This window comes from Lepidochelys kempii, chromosome 9, assembly GCF_965140285.1.
Source record: "Lepidochelys kempii isolate rLepKem1 chromosome 9, rLepKem1.hap1, whole genome shotgun sequence".
NCBI classification, from domain to species: Eukaryota; Metazoa; Chordata; order Testudines; family Cheloniidae; genus Lepidochelys; species Lepidochelys kempii.
Window position 1 is genome coordinate 71,810,904 of NC_136388.1, and position 20,494 is coordinate 71,831,397.

Genomic DNA, 20,494 nt, shown 5'->3' on the forward strand with positions numbered 1-20,494 from the left:
CTACCAATTCATACCTGTTTGTGAGCAGCAGATCAAGAGGACCACAGCCCCAGTTGATTCCTCCAGCACTTGCACCAGGAAGTTGTCCCCAACACACTCCAAAAACTTCCTGGATTGTTTGTGTACTGCTGTATTGCTCTCTCAGCAGATGTCAGGGTGATTTGAAGTCCCCCATGAGAAACAGGGCCTGTGATCTGGGAACTTCTGTTAATTGTCCTAATTTTCTGTTCAGAACCCTGGAAACTCTAATCTCTAGGTGCTGGCCATGTTAACCATACTTCCCTTGAGTTGGGAACATGTTGTTCCTCATTGATGGGGTAAAGGGAGGCCCTGAGAGCTCATATAACTATCTTGGAGTCTCTCGGGATTGCATATCACGGGGCCAAGGACAAGAATGCTTGAGAGTCTGTGGTGAGTCAGATGTTAGTATTGCAGTCTTGTAAGATATTTTGAATCCAAATACCCTTCCTCCCAGAAGCACTGAGTGTAGCCTCTGTCGGAGGTCTATTTCTATGTTGTGCCCCCCCCCTTCCCCCCCCGGTACAACAGAAAAAGAATGGGAATTTGGCTTCTCAAAAAACTGCAGGCCTGACCCAAAAATAATTACAGGTGCCTGATAGTGATCTTAAAGTTGGGATTTCATTTTAAAATAGGCTTAAAAGGTTTTCTAAAAGGGGGTGGCCAATTCATGTGAAATGTCACACAGGGATAATTTTTCTGCCCTTAAAAATTCTGTGTAGTTTTAGTTTGATTTCTATCATATCCTTTTGATAGGAAGGGTTTGGATTTGGACTTGGCTGAATTTTTTCTCCTCCGCAGTCCTGTTTTTCATTGTTGGCTGATTATCGCTTTAAAAAAGCATTCTGTCCGCACAAAAGCAATGTGTGTGACAACTGGTGTAGGGTTTTTAATGTTGGATCTAGAAGCACTTTAGTCATTACTCTCATTAAAACTGAAAGATTATGCAATGTGTAAGCAAACTTGATTGATGGAGGCTGGATACAAACTAACCTGGTTGCATGGGTGCCCCAATCAACCTAGTAGTTGGGGGTGGGGCAGGGTTGATGCTAGGTGCATGAAAGCTTGAATGATGGGGAAGTGTATAAGCCAACCTAATTGATGGGGGGCAGGGCTCACAGAGACTTTTTTTCCCTCAGGAAACTATGGTTGACTGTCAGATTTCATCTTATAACAGAGGACTTGTGCATGGCTTCTAACAGAATGGTTTCCCATTACACTATTATTCCCATTGATTGGCTCTGCTGACTTTCATCACCAATTAAGCATTACAAAAACCCCTATGAAATTACTACATTAAAAAGTTAAGATTGCTACACTAACATGTTTGACAAAAATCCTCAGAGGCAAGGAAATGAAAAGTTAAGCCACCAAACAGTACATTCCATTAAATTACATCTCTGTTCATCAGCACATTCCTTTCTATTACCACAACACTATACACTGCCAACTTAACTCTGCTGCTGCCCCCTCCCCAGGGACTTCTGCCGTACATCACCCCCTTCAACAACGCATCTTCACACAACATTTTAACCAAATGACCCTGCACCAAACATCACAGCTGCTTCGGGGGGGGGGGGGGGAGAGAATAAACTGGCAAAGAGCAGAAAGATTAATACGTGGGAGAGAGAATATTTATGGTGCATGATCTGTGGTGTACAGTAGCTGTGGTAATAAGGTGTGTGCTTGTAGATGGTTGGAGGAATAGATATGTACTGTTAAGTGGGTTAACTTTCAAAGTCTTGCTTTTATAGACTTGTGAATGATATGTTGTATGTAGCAACCCAAACTACTTCAACATGTTTATGCGTTAATATAAATTAATATTACCTAACGTACCTATTTTACCAGCAAAGAGAGCAATTCAAAAGACCAATATTAACTACCATATGTACATTCTAGGATCTCATTGATTAAGATTGAGGTGTAGTTTTAAAAAGTGTTTCTAAAATACTGTTGTGTACTCTATTTTTCCTTCACTGTAGTAGGTGTCATATTAGTTTGTTTATATAAAATATACTCTCCTAATTTTTTAACCATCAATAATGTACATTAGCAGTGCAAAATTTTAGGTTGGTTAGAAACTAAGGGCTTGCTTTCACTACCTAAGTTATGCTACTGCAGCTACCTTGTCAAGGTTCCTCCCCCACTCTGAACTCTAGGGTACAGATGTGGGGACCTGCATGAAAAACCTCCTAAGCTTATCTTTACCAGCTTAGGTCAAAACTTCCCCAAGGTACAAAATATTCCACCCGTTGTCCTTGGATTGGCCGCTACCACCACCAAACTAATACTGGTTACTGGGGAAGAGCTGTTTGGACGCGTCTTTCCCCCCAAAATACTTCCCAAAACCTTGCACCCCACTTCCTGGGCAAGATTTGCTAAAAAGCCTCACCAATTTGCCTAGGTGACTGCAGACCCAGACCCTTGGATCTTAAGAACAATGAACAATCCTCCCAACACTGGCACCCCCCATTTCCTGGGAAATGTTGGATAAAAAGCCTCACCAATTTGCATAGGTGACCACAGACCCAAACCCTTGGATCTGAGAACAATGAAAAAGCATTCAGTTTTCTTACAAGAAGACTTTTAATAGAAATAAAGTAAATAGAAATAAAGAAATCCCCCCCTGTAAAATCAGGATGATAGTTATCTTACAGGGTAATTAGATTAAAAAAACATAGAGAACCCCTCTAGGCAAAACCTTAAGTTACAAAAAAGATACACAGACAGAAATAGTTATTCTATTCAGCACAATTCTTTTCTCAGCCATTTAAAGAAATCATAATCTAACACATACCTAGCTAGATTACTTACTAAAAGTTCTAAGACTCCATTCCTGGTCTATCCCCGGCAGAAAACCAGCATATAGACAGACACACAGACCCTTTGTTTCTCTCCCTCCTCTCAGCTTTTGAAAGTATCTTGTCTCCTCATTGGTCATTTTGGTCAGGTGCCAGCGAGGTTACCTTTAGCTTCTTAACCCTTTACAGGTGAGAGGAGCTTTCCCCTGGCCAGGAGGGATTTCAAAGGGGTTTACCCTTCCCTTTATATTTGACATACCTGAATTACGTAGCTGGAGTCTATGTAGCTTAGGTCGACTTACCCTGGTGTCTTCACTGCACTGTGTCGATGGGCGATGCTCTTCAGTCAGCTTCCCTTACTCTTCTCTGGGAGCTAGAGTACCGGGTTCGACTGGAGAGCACCCTGCAGCAGCATTGATCTCCCCAAAGTGAAGACCTGCCCGAGGATGTGTAGAGTATATATGGGGAAATATAACACCTTTTCTCTGAGACAGAATCTTCCGTATAGAAATCTATATGTAGCTATATAAATAAAATAGGCTTTTTTGATAGGTGTTCTCTGAAATAGTTACACCTTTCTCCCCTCCTCTCTGAAAAAAAGTTGCTAAAATATCGCCAGGCTTTTAGGAGGTGTGGGGAAATACTAATGAAATATGTAGTTGGTAGTCTGCCAAAAACGACCTGAGACTTTAATGTAGTAATACATGTATTGTTGTTGTTTCATAATTCTATATTTTTAAATAATAAAAAAAAATTGACAGAATTTTGGAGAGTGAAAACTAAGAGGGAGTGAAATCATGCGGGAAGAAGGTATACTGCAATGCAACATAACAAGTAAGTGTGCACATGCACACTCGGGTAAAAAGGAGGGCATATAAACTAAGCTGCTCAAGACAGACTGTTCAAAGTGGCTTTTATGGAAACTGCCTCATTGTGAGCTCATATTCATTCTGAATCAAATCATTTTAATAACTTTTCAGGTTTTTCTCATGATTTTTATCAGCTAGAAAGTAAAGAGGACCCATCACTATTAATCCTAAAAGACTGAGGATAGAAACTGTTAAATCAATCATTCCAGTTTGGTACACTCGATCATGCAATCCAGCCCATTATATGTATGAGGAAACCTATCCCTCTGATCATTCCGTGTCTATCACTTTCCATGCAGTTCTTCAGTTCCATACCGTCTAAAACACATTTTCTTTCTGATGAAGTAGAGAGATCTTATCTTCTGAAAAAACCTCAGACTCAATTTAGCTGCAATATAACTGAGGACTCTTATATTTTGCAGAGGCTACTCTGCCACCCTCTGGGCGCTAAAGGTTGAACTGTTCAACCTGTTTCCTTGATTTTTTTTTTTTTTTTTTGGGAAGTGAATTAAACTAAACTGAAGTAAATCCATTTTACTTCTGAAAGTGTGTCTGCACAGGAGTTTCATATAGTTCAATTAATCCACTTTAACACTTTTTAGTTAAAATTCAGATGAACGTCCCTAAGTCTCTCTTGTAGACAAGCCCTTACAAATATTACAATTTTAAGCTTTTAAAGATAACTTCAGTTATTGCTAATGATTTTGGTGGAAGTGTAATCTGTTTTGGAAGCAACAGCCATGGGTTGCTATTTAGGTCAGACCACTTAGAACTTGTATACGTAATACAGTCTACGGGAGTGTGATTTCTAAAGTGCAGTAATATGCTGCACATTAATTGGGCCATATAGACCCTGCTGGTGCACCCTAAAGGTCCCCCAGTGTGCTTTAATGTAGTACTGTTTCAAATAGCACTACATGAAAGTGAAACAGCAGGATCTATATGGACCAATTAATGCACAACACTTTACATCATACCCCTGTAGAGCACATTACCCCACCATGTAGACAAGCTTTGAGGATTATGATAATTTTCTATCATTCAGCTGTCACCCATTTGGAATATATTGCGGAAACTGAATCAAGAGCTGATGTAGCCAGACATCTGGGTGTTCTTAAGGAGATATACAGGTTTGTGGGCCTGTGGGTTCTGCCTGTCAACTTAATTGTGACTGAAATGTCTCATATTTTTCAAGGAGAGGGCTGTTGAATCAGGTCTGCCTGCCTGCCTGTCTGTCACTGTGGTGGGGGAAGCTAAAAAGGTTTATTCTCAAATTGCTAGAAATGAAAGACAATCTGAACCCTCAATTGTCAATTTATTCATAGATTCATAGATATTTAGGCCAGAAGGGACCATTATGATCATCTAGTCTGACCTCCTGCACAATGCAGGCCACAGAATTTCACCCACCACTCCTAAAAAAGACCTCACACCTATATCTGTGGTATTGAAGTCCTCAAATTGTAGTTTGAAGACCTCAAGGAGCAGAGAATCCTCCAGCAAGTGACCCGTGCCCCATGCTACAGAGGAAGGCGAAAAACCTCCAGGGCCTTCCAATCTGCCCTGGAGGAAAATTCCTTCCCGACCCCAAATATGGCGATCAGCTAAACCCTGAGCATATGGGCAAGATTCATCAGCCAGATACTACAGAAAATTCTTTCCCGGGTAACTTGGATCTTACCCCATCTAAAAACCCATCACAGGCCATTGGGCCTATTTACCATGAATATTTAATTACCAAAACCATGTTATCCCATCATACCATCTCCTCCATAAACTTATCGAGTTTAATCTTAAAGCAAGATAGATCTTTTGCCCCCACTACTTCCCTCGGAAGGCTATTCCAAAACTTCACTCCTCTGATGGTTAGAAACCTTCGTCTAATTTCTAATCTAAATTTCCTAGTGGCCAGTTTATATCCATTTGTTCTTGTGTCCACACTGGTACTGAGTTTAAATAATTCCTCTCCCTCTCTGGTATTTATCCCTCTGATATATTTATAGAGAGCAATCATATCTCCCCTCAACCTTCTTTTAGTTAGGCTAAACAAGCCAAGCTCCCTGAGTCTCCTTTCATAAGACAAGTTTTCCATTCCTCGGATCATCCTAGTAGCCCTTCTCTGTACCTGTTCCAGTTTAAATTCATCCTTCTTAAACATGGGAGACCAGAACTGCACACAGTATTCCAGGTGAGGTCTCACCAGTGCCTTATATAACGGTACTAAAACCTCCTTATCCCTACTGGAAATACCTCTCCTGATGCATCCCAAGACGACATTAGCTTTTTTCACAGCCATATCACATTGGCAGCTCATAGTCATCCTATGATCAACCAATACTCCAAGGTCCTTTTCCTCCTCCGTTACTTCTAGTTGATGCGTCCCTAGCTTATAACTAAAATTCTTGTTATTAATCCCTAAATGCATGACCTTACACTTCTCACTATTAAATTTCATCCTATTCCTATTACTCCAGTTTACAAGGTCATCCAGATCCTCCTGTAGGGTATCCCTGTCCTTCTCTAAATTAGCAATACCTCCCAGCTTTGTATCATCTGCAAACTTTATTAGCACACTCCCACTTTTTGTGCCCAGGTCAGTAATAAAAAAGATTAAATAAGATTGGTCCCAAAACTGATCCTTGAGGAACTCCACTGGTAACCTCCCTCCAACTTGACAGTTCACCTTTCAGTAGGACCCGTTGTAGTCTCCCCTTTAACCAATTCCCTATCCACCTTTCAATTTTCCTATTGATGCCCATCTTATCCAATTTAACTAATAATTCCCCATGTGGCACAGTATCAAATGCCTTACTAAAATCTAAGTAAATTAGATCCACTGTGTTTCCTTTATCTAAAAAATCTGTTACTCTCTCAAAGGAGGAGATCAGGTTGGTTTGGCACGATCTACCTTTTGTAAAACCATGTTGTATTTTGTCCCATTTACCATTGACTTCAATGTCCTTAACTACCTTCTCCTTCAAAATTTTTTCCAAGACCTTGCATACTAAGGATGGCGAATTTAAACGGGTAAATAATTTTGTATATTTAGCAGTAGAAGAGGCTAGAAAATGGACATCTCCTTCCCACAAAAATATTTCATGCTTTTACAAACTGAGAACATGGAACTTCCACAATCTATCAAAACAATCCCATGTGTATGTATGGAATAAAGCATGATCCCTGACCTGATGCAGATTCAAGTGAATGAGAAGTATGCAGTTGCTTTCCAGACTATTTCCTGTTGCCTTGAAGGTATACCAGAAACAAAACATTTTGATACAGTCAAAGTTAGCACTCTACATCAACAACAGACACCACTAATGGACTAGAGCTCTTCTGTACAATTTAGAGCTGCATTTCAAACAAGGAAGACTGTCATAAATATAAAGGGAAGGGTAATCACCTTTAAAATCCCTCCTGGCCAGAGGAAAAACCCTTTCACCTGTAAAGAGTTAAGAAGCTAGGATAACCTCGCTGGCACTTGACCAACGAGGAGACAAGATACTTTCAAAAGCTGGGAGGAGGGAGAAAAACAAAGGGTCTCTGTCTGCGTGATGCTTTTGCCACGGACAGAACAGGAATGGAGTCTTAGAACTTAGTAAGTAATCTAGCTAGATATGCGTTAGATTATGATTTCTTTAAATGGCTGAGAAAATTAAGCTGAGCTGAATAGAATCAATATTCCTGTCTGTGTGTCTTTTTTGTAACTTAAGGTTTTGCCTAGAGGGATTCTCTATGTTTTGAATCTAATTACCCTGTAAGGTATTTACCATCCTGATTTTACAGAGGTGATTCCTTTTTACTGTTTCTTCTATTAAAATGGTTCTTTTCAAGAACTGAATGTTTTTTTCATTGTTCTAAGATCCAAGGGTTTGGGTCTGTGGTCACCTATGCAAATTGGTGAGGATTTTTACCAAACCTTCCCCAGGAAGTCGGGTGAAAGGGTTGGGAGGATTTTGGGAAGAAAGACGTTTCCAAACAACGCTTTCCCAATAAACCCAGATAAATGTTTGGTGGTGGCAGTGGAAGTCCAAGGGAAAAGGGTAAAATAGTTTGTACCTTGGGGAAATTTTAACCTAAGCTGGTAAAAGTAAGCTTAGGAGGATGCATCCGATGAAGTGAGCTGTAGCTCATGAAAGCTTATGCTCAAATTGGTTAACCTCTAAGGTGCCACAAGTACTCCTTTTTCTTTTTATTTAGGAGCTCTTACTGCTCCCGTTCACTTTCAATTTTGCATAAATCTTGTTTCTTGTAAAATATGTACAGTCTAGAATTCCCAACAAGTGAATAGCTGCTGCCCTGAAGAATGAGTATTTAATTGTTCCTTATAACTTCTCTTGGATACTATTCTGCATTATATCCCTTTCTACATTTTATTACCACACCTGGGAGCATCTTGCACAGCAAGCCATTGATTCTGCCAAAATACCTGAAAATAATCAGGAAACCTGATATGTGATACCTGAAAAACGGCAGATGAATTGTTCTGCTCTCTGAAATCAATAAGCATGAAAAACTTATTTTGAATTAATAGCCCTCCACACAAACACCTCTCACTATTACTTGTCCTTATTTTCTATCTTTGTAGTTTTCAGAATTTAACATCTTTAGAGATGCCTGTTTTCAAATCGCAACTAGTTGTTGATATTCTTGTTGTGTGGTATTTCCTTTTGTTTTAAGTCTTATCCCTGGTCTACACTGGGGGATGGGGATCGATCTAAGTTACACAACTTCAGCTACATGAATAACGTAGCTGAAGTCGATGTACTAGATCGACTTACCGTGGTTTCTTCACTGCGGTGAGCTGACTGCTGCTGCTCCCCTGTCAACTCTGCCTGTGCCTCTCGCAGTGCTGGAGTACAGGAGTTGATGGGACAGTGCTCGGGGATTGATTTATTGCATCTAGACCCGCGATCCGGTGGGTAGAGAAGACATACCCTTAGTCTTTACTGAAAGCTTTTAGCAGTTAAAGTCAATGACTATTAATCTTGTATCCATTTTTCATGTGACGGTTTTGTGAGCAGAACTGTCTTTGAGCCAAGGCATCACTTCTAAACTTTTAGTTTTACAGAAACCAAAATAGTCTATTGAGGGAATATCCAGACTGTGTTTGCACTTAGGAATGGATGTGGGTTTTGCCGCGGGTGGTTAGCTGTACAAATGACTAACTATATAAGTGTCCATGAACAGGAGAGCTAAGAAAGTCCCCATTTATTAATTCTCAGTTGCCTTTATCTGTACAATATGTACACAAGCTTAAATTGTGACTGAAGAGTGTTTCCCAGATAAGTCTGGAAAGTGGCTAAACCTGTTTCTCAAAGACAAAGGGCAAGTGATGACCTAAGCAGGCATCAGCAAAGCTGATGGCCCATCACCTATCAAGTGCCCATTCTTTGGCAAGAAAGGGGGACGGGCACAAAAGATTTACATCTTAGCAAAGAAGCAGCATGATATCTCCTTCCTCCACCAGACCCCCTGTCTCTTGGGCCTTATCTGGATTTTTTTTTCCCAAAGAGGGGCTGGAACTATAAAAAGTAGGGGTGAACACTCCAAGACACCCCTCTTTCTCTCCCTGCTAATCTCATTCTCCGCACCTGAGAAGACAAAGGAAATACCCATTGAATTCTGGGGGAGGAATCCTGACATGAAGTTTGGTCAGTAATGCTTCTGGAAGCATGTGGTGAGAAACTTTGCTTTAAATCTTCTATAGTTTGTTAGGCACTGAAAAGCATTTTATCTTGTAACTGTTTCTGACTCTTAGGCCTCATTTCTTGTACTGACTGGAGGGTGTGGCTTGCATGCTGGAAAACTGTTGAAGTGGCCCAAGTGGGAGTTACTTCAGCAAAGCATTACAAGGCACCCAAGGTTGTGAGGTGGGGGGTAACACACATCCTTCTCAGGTGTCTGGTATAGTTAAATGACTTCTCTTGACATCATGCTATGACCAGCTTAGAACATAGTAAAAGAGAGAATATCATTGCATTACAGTTACATTCTAGGAATAGCAAAAATCACAGTTTATTGCCATGTCCCTGTCAGAGAAATATAACTGTTTCCCTTTTAAGGTAAGTCAATGCACATATTTACAAATAGTCCCACTTTAGGATTAGCCCAGAATTCATTAAGGTTCCATGGTTTGGTATATGACACTGGGTTCTTCTGTCTCAATTATTTTGATCAGCAGGGAGATGACCAATTACTATTTGGGATTTCCTCACTCTGTTATGTAAGCCTCCTGGATTTAAAGAGAAATGCCTAATATTTAACCTGCTAACCTTAGGTTAACCTCCGTAGTGGTTAACATTCTGAAATATGCTCTGTTCAGCATGTGCGAGTAAGCATTTAAATAAGAACAGTGTGAGTTAGGTAAAACAGATTTATGAGAAAATGTTAAAAGCTGATGTGTGCAGCGGATAACAGTTGAATTATTTAGTTATCCTAAGCCTTTGGGGGAACCCTGAGCAATTTTTGTCCAACTACTTGATTAGCATAAAATAAATAACTCTGACTTAAATAGATCAAGTCTAGTATCCATGCAGCAACAGGAACGACCAAGAGCTATATAAAGAAGTACAAATATGACCATGTTCTATTTTGAAGCATACAATTATTAAATATAGAAGTTGGATATGTAAAAGTCGACTTGGTTATCCAGTGTATTTCTCTGACTGTGGAAGACTTTTCCCTGTTGTAAGCTCACTAGCTCTGTTTTTTCAATGATGATTGAATATAACCCATGTTAACATAATGTGGTGCTGTGTCACCCTATAGTGGTTGGGCCATGCATGTAGGTTTGCGAAATGCTACAGTTTTTAGCTAACAAACTTGAGTAGTTTAGCCTAGGAAGTAGTGGTTCATGCTTTTGGAATCAGAGCTTCCAGTTTGAATCCCTGCTGCCTATGACCCTCCTAAGGGGCATGATGTTATACTTGCATATGGAAAACAAGTGGGAGACTCTTCAACAGTCTGAGGAAGAAACATGTCCCTCTTGCTGATTTCCCTTGGTAGTTATACCAATTTAAATGCTTTTTCAAGTTTCACCCCCCCAACTGCATGACTGGTAAACCCCATGTACCATCATAAATTATTCTTTTCTCTTTTAGTTGCTTTTATTATTGAGTAAGGCAAGTAGGAATTGCCTGCTGGGGTTTTTCCTTTTAAATAGCTGTACCCTGTAACTGTGTTCCTCCTATGCCCCCATCACAGCTGTTGCTTAGCCAAACTCTACAGGTGGGTATAATAATTTGTAATTGTTCCTGTATATTTTTTTCCTAATCAGTGAATCCTTTATCACTTCTCTAAGAAACTTCTCTAATTTATCCATAAAATTGTGGTAATGAAGCACACACTACTGAACACATCATTCCTAGATGTGGCCACCTCAGAGTCGTATAGAGAGGAGCTATTTGATTTATAAATCACTGACATTGAATTTGTTTGGATTGGTTTAGCTTTTTAAAAATAAATATGCTTATAAAAACAGAACAATGGAAGGGAATGTATTTTCATATTGTGCCTTATATTCATTGTCTCCCTAACTACTTTATGATGAGAATATTTCTTCTTAACATGTTTGAGCTGTTTAAAACTCAGCAGTTTGTTTTTGATGCTTCATGTAAACTTTGGTTTCAGTTCTCTTGGGTTCTACTCCTCTGGTGTTTTCTTAAAGGGCTGAATTTGAAGAATCCAAAAAGTCATTTGAACCTATCAAGTTTTGCGTGATTTCACATAAACCACAAACAGAATTAAAACTGGCTGCAGATTTCTTCCACAAACCTTAGTGGCTCTTTTTGAAGAACCTCAGCCCTGGTCTACACGAGGAGTTTAGGTCAAATTTAGCAGTGTTACATCAATTTAACCCTGCACCTGCCCACACAATGAAGCCATTTTTGTCGACTTAATGGGCTCTTAAAATCAATTTTGTATTCCTCCCTGACTAGAGGATTAGTGCTGAAATCGACATCACTGGGTCGAATTTGGGGTAATGTGGACACAATTCGATGGTATTGGCCTCCGGGAGCTATCCCAGAGTGTTCCATTGTGACCGCTTTGGACAGCACTCTCAACTCAGATGCACTGGCCAGGTAGACAGGAAAAGCCCCAGGAACTTCTGAATTTCATTTCCTGTTTGGCCAGTGTGGCAAGCTGATCTGCACAGGTGACCGTGCAGATCTCATCAGCAGAGGTGACCATGGAGTCCCAGAATCACAAAAGAGCTCCAGCATGGACCAAACGGGAGGTACTGGATCTGATCGCTGTATGGGGAAACGAATCCGTGCTATCAGAACTCTGTTCCAAAAGATGAAATGCCAAATTATTTGAAAAAATCTCCAAGGGCATGAAGAACAGAGGCTATAACAGGGACCCGCAGCAGTTAAAGAACTCAGGCAAGTGCACCAAAAAAACAGAGGCAGACGGTCACTCTGGGTTAGAGCCCCAAACATGCAACTTCTATGATGAGCTGCATGCAATTCTAGGTGGTGCCCCTACAACTACCCCACACCTGTATGTGGACTCCTGCAAGGGAGTCTCACACAATAGGGATGAGGATTTTGGGGACCAGGAAAATAGTACACACCAGGCAAGCGGAAAAACCATTCTCCCCAACAGCCAGGAACCGTTTATCACCCTGGAGCCAATACCCTCCCAACCCAGGCTCCTGGACCTTGAAGGCGGAGAAGGCACCTCTGGTGAGTGTACCTTTGTAAATATAATACACGGTTTATAAGCAAGCATGTTTAAAGATTGATTTGCCCTGAAGACTTGGGATGCATTCGCGGCCAATACAACTACAGAAAAAGTCTGTTAACGTGTCTGGGGATGGAGCTGAAATCCTCCAGGGACATCTCCATGAACCTCTCCTGGATGTACTCCCAAAGGCTTTGCAAAAGGTTTCTGGGGAGGGCAGCCTTATTGCGTCCTCCATGACAGGACACTTTACCACAGCAGGCCAGTAGCATATAGTCTGGAATCATTGCATAAGAAAGCATGGCAGCGTGTGGTCCCGGTGTTTGCTGGCATTCAAGCAACATGCATTCTTTATCTCTCTGTGTTATCCTTGGGAGAGTGATAAATAATTCATGGTCACCTGGTTGAAATAGGGGAATTTTATTAAGGGGACATTCAGAGGTGGCCGTTCCTGCTGGGCTGTTTGCCTGTGGCTGGAAAGAAATCATCCCCGCTGTTAGCCACGCGGTGGGGGGAGGGGTGAAGCGATCATCCCAGAGAATTGGGTGTGTGTGTGCGGGGGGTTAGGGTGCCTGTGTACGGCTTCATGAGCCATGGTATTAAGGGGTAGGCTGGGTCCCCAAGGATAGCTATAGGCATTTCAACATCCCCAACATTACTTTCTAGACCAGAAAATAAAGTCCCTTGCTGCAGCTGCTCATACAGACCAGAGTTCCTGAAGATGCGAGCTTCATGTACCTTTTCCGGCCATCCCACATTGATGTTGGTGAACTGTCCCTTGTGATCCACCAGTGCTTGCAACACCATTGAAAAGTACCTCCTTGCGGTTTATGTGCTGGCTGTCTTGGTGCTCCAGTCCCAAGATAGGGATATGGGTTCCGTCTATTGCCCCACCACAGTTAGGGAATCTCATTGCAGCAAAGCCATCCACTATGACCTGCACATTTCCAAGAGTCACTACCCTTGCTAGCAGCAGCTCAGTGATTGTGTTGGCTACTTGCATCACAGCAGCCCCCACAGTAGATTTGCCCACTCCAAATTGATTCCTGACTGACCGGTAGCTGTCTGGTGTTGCAAGCTTCCAGAGGGCTATCTCCACTCACTTGTGAACTGTGAGGGCTTCTCTCATCTTGGTATACTTGCGCTTTGGGGCAGGGGAAAGCAAGTCACAAAGTTCCATGAAAGTGCCCTTACGCCTGTGAAAGTTTCGCAGTCACTGGGAATCATCCCAGATCCGCAACACTCTGCAGTCCCACCAGTCTGTGGTTGTTTCCTGGGCCCAGAATCAGCATTCCATGGCATGAGCCTGCCCCATTGCCACCAGGATGGCCAAATTGCCGGGGCCCGTACTTTGAGAGAAGTCTGTGTCCATGTCCTCATCACACTCGTCACTGCGCCGCCGTCTCCTCCTCGCCTGCTTTTGCAGGTTCTGGTTCCACATATACTGCATGATGATGCGCGAGGTGTTTACAATGCTTATAACTGCGACGGTGATCTGAGCAGGCTCCATGCTTGCCGTGGTATGGCATCGGCAGGAGAGTAGAGTGACAGGGGAAGCTGTGGTTGGATGACCAGTTTTGCAGACTTACTGCACCATCTGCTGCCAGGACACAACAGCTGAGCGGGCGGCACACTTGCCATGGTATGGTGAGACAAGAGCAGCTGAGCAGAGTTGCAGTGGAAGTGGCCCTGTGAGACCAGCAAGAGAGCAGAGTGGCAGTGGAAGCGGTGGATGATGACGGTCATGTAGAGGACCTGCAAGGTGGATCCATAGCAGCAGGAGAGCAGAGTGGCAGCAGAAGTGGTCGTTCGATGATGATGGTTTGCAACCCTACTGCACCGTCTGCTGAAAGCAGTATGGCGCCTGCACGGAAAAAAGGCACGAAACGATTGTCTGTCTGCCATTGCTTTCACGGAGGGAGGGGCGACTGACGACATGTACCCGAAACCATCTGTGACAATGTGTTTGCCCCATCAGGCATTGGGAGCTTAACCCAGAATTCCAATGGGCGGCAGAGACTGCAGGAACTGTGGGATAGCTACTCACAGTGCAACGCTCCGAAAGTCGACGCTAGCCTCGGTACTGTGGACACACTCTGCCAACTTAATGCGCTTAGTGGGGACACACACAACTGACTATAAAATCGCTTTCTAAAAAATCGACTTCTATAAATTCGACCTAATTCTGTAGTGTAGACCCTCAGTTATGTTTGGAGTGTGTAAACAAATCTCAAAACCAGATATTTTGTTTTCAGTCTTCCAAACTACAGTTGTGTGCAGTTCTAATTAATGACACAATGTTTCTGGCTTCTGAAACACAACAGAAGATCTTGTTAAGGTATCGCTTATAAATACATAAAATTGAAGACTGCAAAAACGCATGTTCTGTAAAAGATGTGGTTAGGGTGCACTAGGGTCTTGCCAAAAATGCTGTAGACTGTGCTTGACAGCTGATATTTAAGCTAAAAGTGTAAAAATTACTTGATCCATGAGATAAATAACATTGCTGAACAGAATATGTACTGAACACGGACACTGTAGACATTAATGACAAGGAAATAGGAACGCATCTTTTGCCTGCCCATTAAAAATGTTTGTGATATGCTGCTTTACGAGACTGCATTGTTAATTTTTCTAGGTAGGTCTGGGTAAACCAATAACATGATTCTTTTTCCAGGTTCGTGCTGACACACATTCTTGTCCCCGCTTTTGAGCAAGGTCAAGTGTGCTTGCCATTGATTTAATTTTGTATAAATTAAACCTTGTTCATAATGCTAAGACGTATAGTTACTTTCACACACACACACAACTGATGGTAGCTTGGGTTTAAATGCCTTCTTTTCGGCAGCTACTTATTGATGCTACAAAATATGTAAGGAGATATCAATATACAAGATAGGATTTTGTTTTTCTTTAATTTTAATATTTAAAACTCAAGAGACTCCCATTAAAAAGGAGAGGGGACAGATAGAGATCAGGATTGAAAACCATCAAGGTACCTTGTTTATATACTAGACCCCTTAAAATGCTCACCATGATCTGAGTTTATTCCCCTTTACAGCTTTATATATGCCCTTTTACAGCTTTATGGAAGAAATATATGCTCAACTCTGATGTATCTCTAGAATCACAAATAGAGATGTGATGTGTCAAACTAACATAGTACTCAGAGCTAAGTTAAATACAATAAAAATGTGTTCAGAAACATGCTACCTCAATCAAACATGTGATTGATTCTGTTTATGCAGTTGCCCCAAATCACAAATATGCAAATTTGTTTGCACAATAGTTTGGAAAGTGGTGGCTGTTAGCATGAATACCTCTATTTGCTTCTTGCCATGGGTATTTGTGCTATTCATTGTTCCCTTGTATAAATAGTTTGCAATATAGGACCAAAAACAATGCTGGGGGGCGGTGGTTGTTTAGTAACGTAGTGGCACACGGTGGCCCAACTCAGGATGCAAGTTTCGTGATTGACTTGAATGGGGTCAGGATTTCACCTTCCCAACTCCTCCTAGCTTAGTGTAAACGTGTCATTTATGTGCCCATTACATAATAAGAATAGCACAAACTTGAAGCGAACAACCCATGGGCTGGAAATTTTGATATAATTGACCAAACAGTTCTGACTAACAAATACACGTTAGCAAAATGTCAGAATTTGTTAATGAAAAAAATGGGCTACATTTGAAGGGACTATTCATTTCAAATAATTTGACCAACAGGGCTGCCCAGAAAGCACCCAACCAGAGGGTTCCAACCTGACACGCAGGGTCATAGCACCAATCCAGGGTTGCCAACTTTCTTCTCACAAATCTGAACGCTCTTGCCCCACCCTGCCTCCCACCCCTGCTCACTCCATTCCCCCCACTCTTAGTCACTCGTTCTCCTCACCCTCCCTCACTTGCTCATTTTAACCGAGCTGGCTCAGGGGGTTGGGGTGCGGGAGGGGGTGAGGGCTCTGGCTGGCAGTGTGGGCTCTGGTATGGGGCCAGGGATGAAGGGTATGGGGCTCTGGTCTTGGGAGGGGGTGGGCTCTGGGGTGTGGCTAGGCATGAGACCTTTGGGGTGCATGAAGGGACTCTGGGCTAGGATTGAGGGATTTGGAGGGCAGAAGGGCAATCAGGGAAGGGGGTTCGGGCACAGGAGGGGGTCATGGGTGCATTCTCTGGGTGGTACTTACCTCAAGCAGCTCCCGGAAGCAGCGGCATGTCCCTACACAGAGTAGTGGACAGGCGGCTCTGTACGCTGCCCCATCAGCGCCCATTGGCCACAGTTCCCAGCCAATGGGAACTGCAGAGCCGGTGCCTGTGGCGGGGGCAGCATATGGAGCCCCTGGCTGCACCCTCTGCATCGGAGCTGGAGGGGGTACAAGCCGCTGCTTCTGACAGCTGTGCAGAGCCATGGCAGGCAGAGAGCCTGCCTTAGCCCTGCTGCACTGCCGACCGGACTTTTAACAGCCGGTCAGCGGTGCTGACTGGAGCCACCAGGTTCCCTTTTCGACCAGATGTTTCAGTTGAAAACTGGACACTTGGCAACCATACACCACTCAGGTTTGACATGGTTGCTCCAAGGACAGGAGTCACCATTCTGGGGAGAGTGCAGACAGCGTTCTCAAACAGTGCCCACTCCCTCTGTTTTTGCACGTTGGTTTTGGTAAAAGGATGGGGTGGGGCTCATTTTCAAAGTTTGCCCTGCCCTGTCCCCCCCCCCCCCCGCCCCAAACCTTTGTGCAACCCTGTTGACCAGTTTGTAGTCCCACAAGTAACCTTTAGGATAAATGCAAGAAAATTCACCACTGTCTTCTATATGATTTGCCTGTTCTGTGTGCGCATGCAGTATGTTGGCTTTGTGTCAAATATTGAGTTGGTGGCTGAAACTCAAGCCTAGCTTTACAAATTCTCTTGACCCTTGGTATCTTTTTAAAAATACTGTAAATCAGAGTTAGCAAACTGAGTAACACATACATTAGAAAACAAAAAATAGCAGAGCTATTCAGTGACCTCTTTTCCAGTAGCTACCCTTTATCCTCTTGGCAATTTGATTTCCAAACACATTTCTGGATTTATTTTAGCAGACAAATAGCAGAGTCTGCAGTAAACCAAAGAAATGCCCATTATTTCATGTTTCATGTTCTCTGTGTGTGTACATATATCTTCCTACTGTATTTTCCACTGCATGCATCCAGTGAAGTGGGTTTTAGCCCACAAAAGTTTATGCTCAAATAAATTTGTTAGTCTCTAAGGTGCCACAAGTACTCCTATTCTTTTTGCAGATACAGACAAACATCACTGCTACTCTGAAACCTGTCAAAGAAACAAAGGGACTGGTTGTTCCAAACTTCACCAAATAATCTAATCAACCAACCAGCCTAAAATAAACCTTTTTTTGTGGAAATGCTCCAGTTGAAAAAGACAAAGATAGATATTCAAAATAGCAGCAATGGCAAGAAAAGGCATCCCCACTCTATGGCTCATAAGAGACATGTCTGTGATTACAATGTAGCTAAGCAAAATATGCATAATGCATGGTGTGTGGTAGATCACAGCTCAGTTAAATAGTCCCAAGACTGGTTTGATTAGTGAGGTACTTAGTTTAGGAGCTACTTGTAATGCTAAAGAAATGCCACAATGATTCATGTGAATTAAAACAAAAAACATGTACAAATCTCTAGAAACCCAGTTGTTTCTTTAAGTTTTATTGAATTTGTTCCTCTACCAAAGTAGAATTAAAATGACTGTGCTATGCACAGGGGTCTGTCAGCATGGAGTATACCTGGTTCTTTCCTTTCAAGTCTGACTCAAATTAGTAGCTTTAGAAGAGTGGAAATAGGTCTTTGCCCTCTGGGGTCAGTTGTTAAGGTGTCACTATGAGGAAATAAGGGCATCTGTCACAGTAGCAAAATAGCGCTGCTTATGTCAATCACTGCCCTGCACTTTAAGCCAGAGAGGGGTTTCGCTGGCTGGCTGGCGGGGAGAAGAGGTCAATGCTTTCTGGCTTGGCAGAGGAGAGGAGACATAAAACTGCTGGAAGAGCAGTCAGTGTGCTGGATGACTCACCACCTACAAAAGAAAAGGAGGACTTGTGGTACCTTAGAGACTAACCGATTTATTTGAGCATAAGCTTTTGTGAGCTACAGCTCACTTCATCGAATGCATTCAGTGGGGTCAGCCTGGGCCTGGCCACCCTCATTCACTCGTAACAGGCTGGGCAGCAGTCTCCGGTGCATGGCTTGCTGCAGGACCACGTGCAGTCAAATGTTGAGCGGGGATAGTGGGGGGTGGAGGAACCCCTTCCCATTTCAGAACATAAAAACAGGCAGGAATTGCGCACGGTGGCAGGGGGGAGTGGGCAAAGGTTCCCTGCTCCATAGAAACCCCGCATGGAAGCAATCCGGATGATCAGTGGGGGATAGGGTGGGGAAACACCTTCCCTCACTGCAGGGCGTAAAAGTAGGCAGTAGTTTGGGACATGACAGCAGTGGGGGAGCAGGCACTGGTTCCCTGCTCCATAGATCCCATGTGGAATCATGGTGAACAGGAACAGCAAGGGGGGAGCAGCCCCTTCCCCAATTCAGGCAATAGGAACAGGGTTTAGTTGGGACAGGGTGGCAAGGGGCAGCAGAAACCCCATGGAAGGCAGAAGGGAGGGGCCAAAAAATAGTGCTCAATCCACTCCCACATAGAGCCAGACAGTGTCAGGTGGGCAAAGGCAGGAACCTCCCCCGCCGCCACACACTCCAAGTCACTACAGGAGGGACAAAGAGGGCACTGGAACCAGCATAATTTCTCAAATAGCCCATATAATGGAGGGGGGGGGGAACCTCCCACTCTCTGGGAAAGCGGTGGTTGGGATGCACTGGGGAATAAGAAGTGCATAAGGGGCTACAAGCCGTTCCCTGTTTCAATCAAGAATGCAGAAGGGGCAAAAGCTATTAAGCAGTTTCAGCATGACTCCGGGGGAATCAAAAAGGGAAAGGAGGGGGGGTGCACAAAAGGGAAGATTTCTTTCTCCTTTCCCTCTAGCTTCAGTGGAGTGGGGTAGCAATAGCAGAACAGATTCACAAAGGGAGGTAGCATTCTTTATAGGGGGTATAGGTACACGAAAGAAAAGGAGGGGGGAGTGGGCCCCTCTCATAGCAGTTGCAATGTACATGAACGTTTAGGAAATTATGGTGCAGTTTTTCCCTGCGGTAGTCAGAACACAACAGGATGGAGGAATTTCCATCACTCCCCCTCACCCAGTTAGTTTCATTACCACAGGAACCCAGAAAGCAATCAAATCACACACAGAGTGGACCCAGTGCAGTTGGTTGGCCCCAGGGCAAGCCAGCGGCAGAGTCCATACAGTAAGGGCAAGTGCCTTTGTGGGAGGCTGGGGTAGTGCGCTGGAAATGGGAGCACCGGGTGCAGCATTTGCTCACCCAAGGGCATTGGATTGTCACAGACAGCCTATCGGACTTGGGGAAGTGGGGGCTCCAGGTACAGTTCTCGCTCACCCAACTGTGCTAGCAGCATCTGATGGGGGGCCAGTTAACATGTAGCTGATAGGATTAATTAAAAGTATTGTGTATGAGGTGGTTTCCACAGCACTACTGGCTGTGCAAAGCAGAAAAGGTCACGCAGATCCAGGACATCCCACTCAGGTGATTTCAGGAGGGGATTGCCATCCACAAACCCAGACAAATGCTGTTTATGGAGCAGGAAGGCCAGTCAGCAATGTGGCCCATTACAGAGGAACAGGTGCTGCTGTACATGCTGTCATGGGCAACCAGTCAGCTGGCATCCTCCACAATTTTGAATAGTCATTTGGCCATTATATCTGTCAGTAGGCTAAATGGCTACCCAGATCCTTGTGGCGGTTTCTTAGTTCGAAGGTTTTTGGCGGCATGGTCACGTAGTGGTGGACCCAGGGAGGATTCCTGTTGTCCCATCAGGGTTTCCATGCTCAGGGGCCTCCTTCACATCCTTGGTGTCATATGTAATAGTGCACAGGAGGTCCCTATTCAGGGCAATATTCTTGACAGCAATTTTTGGTGCTTTCAGGATCAGTGAGCTAGTGCCTGGGTCCATCAGGGATTCTACAGGAAAGGCTTTGGAATTTCGTGATGTAAAC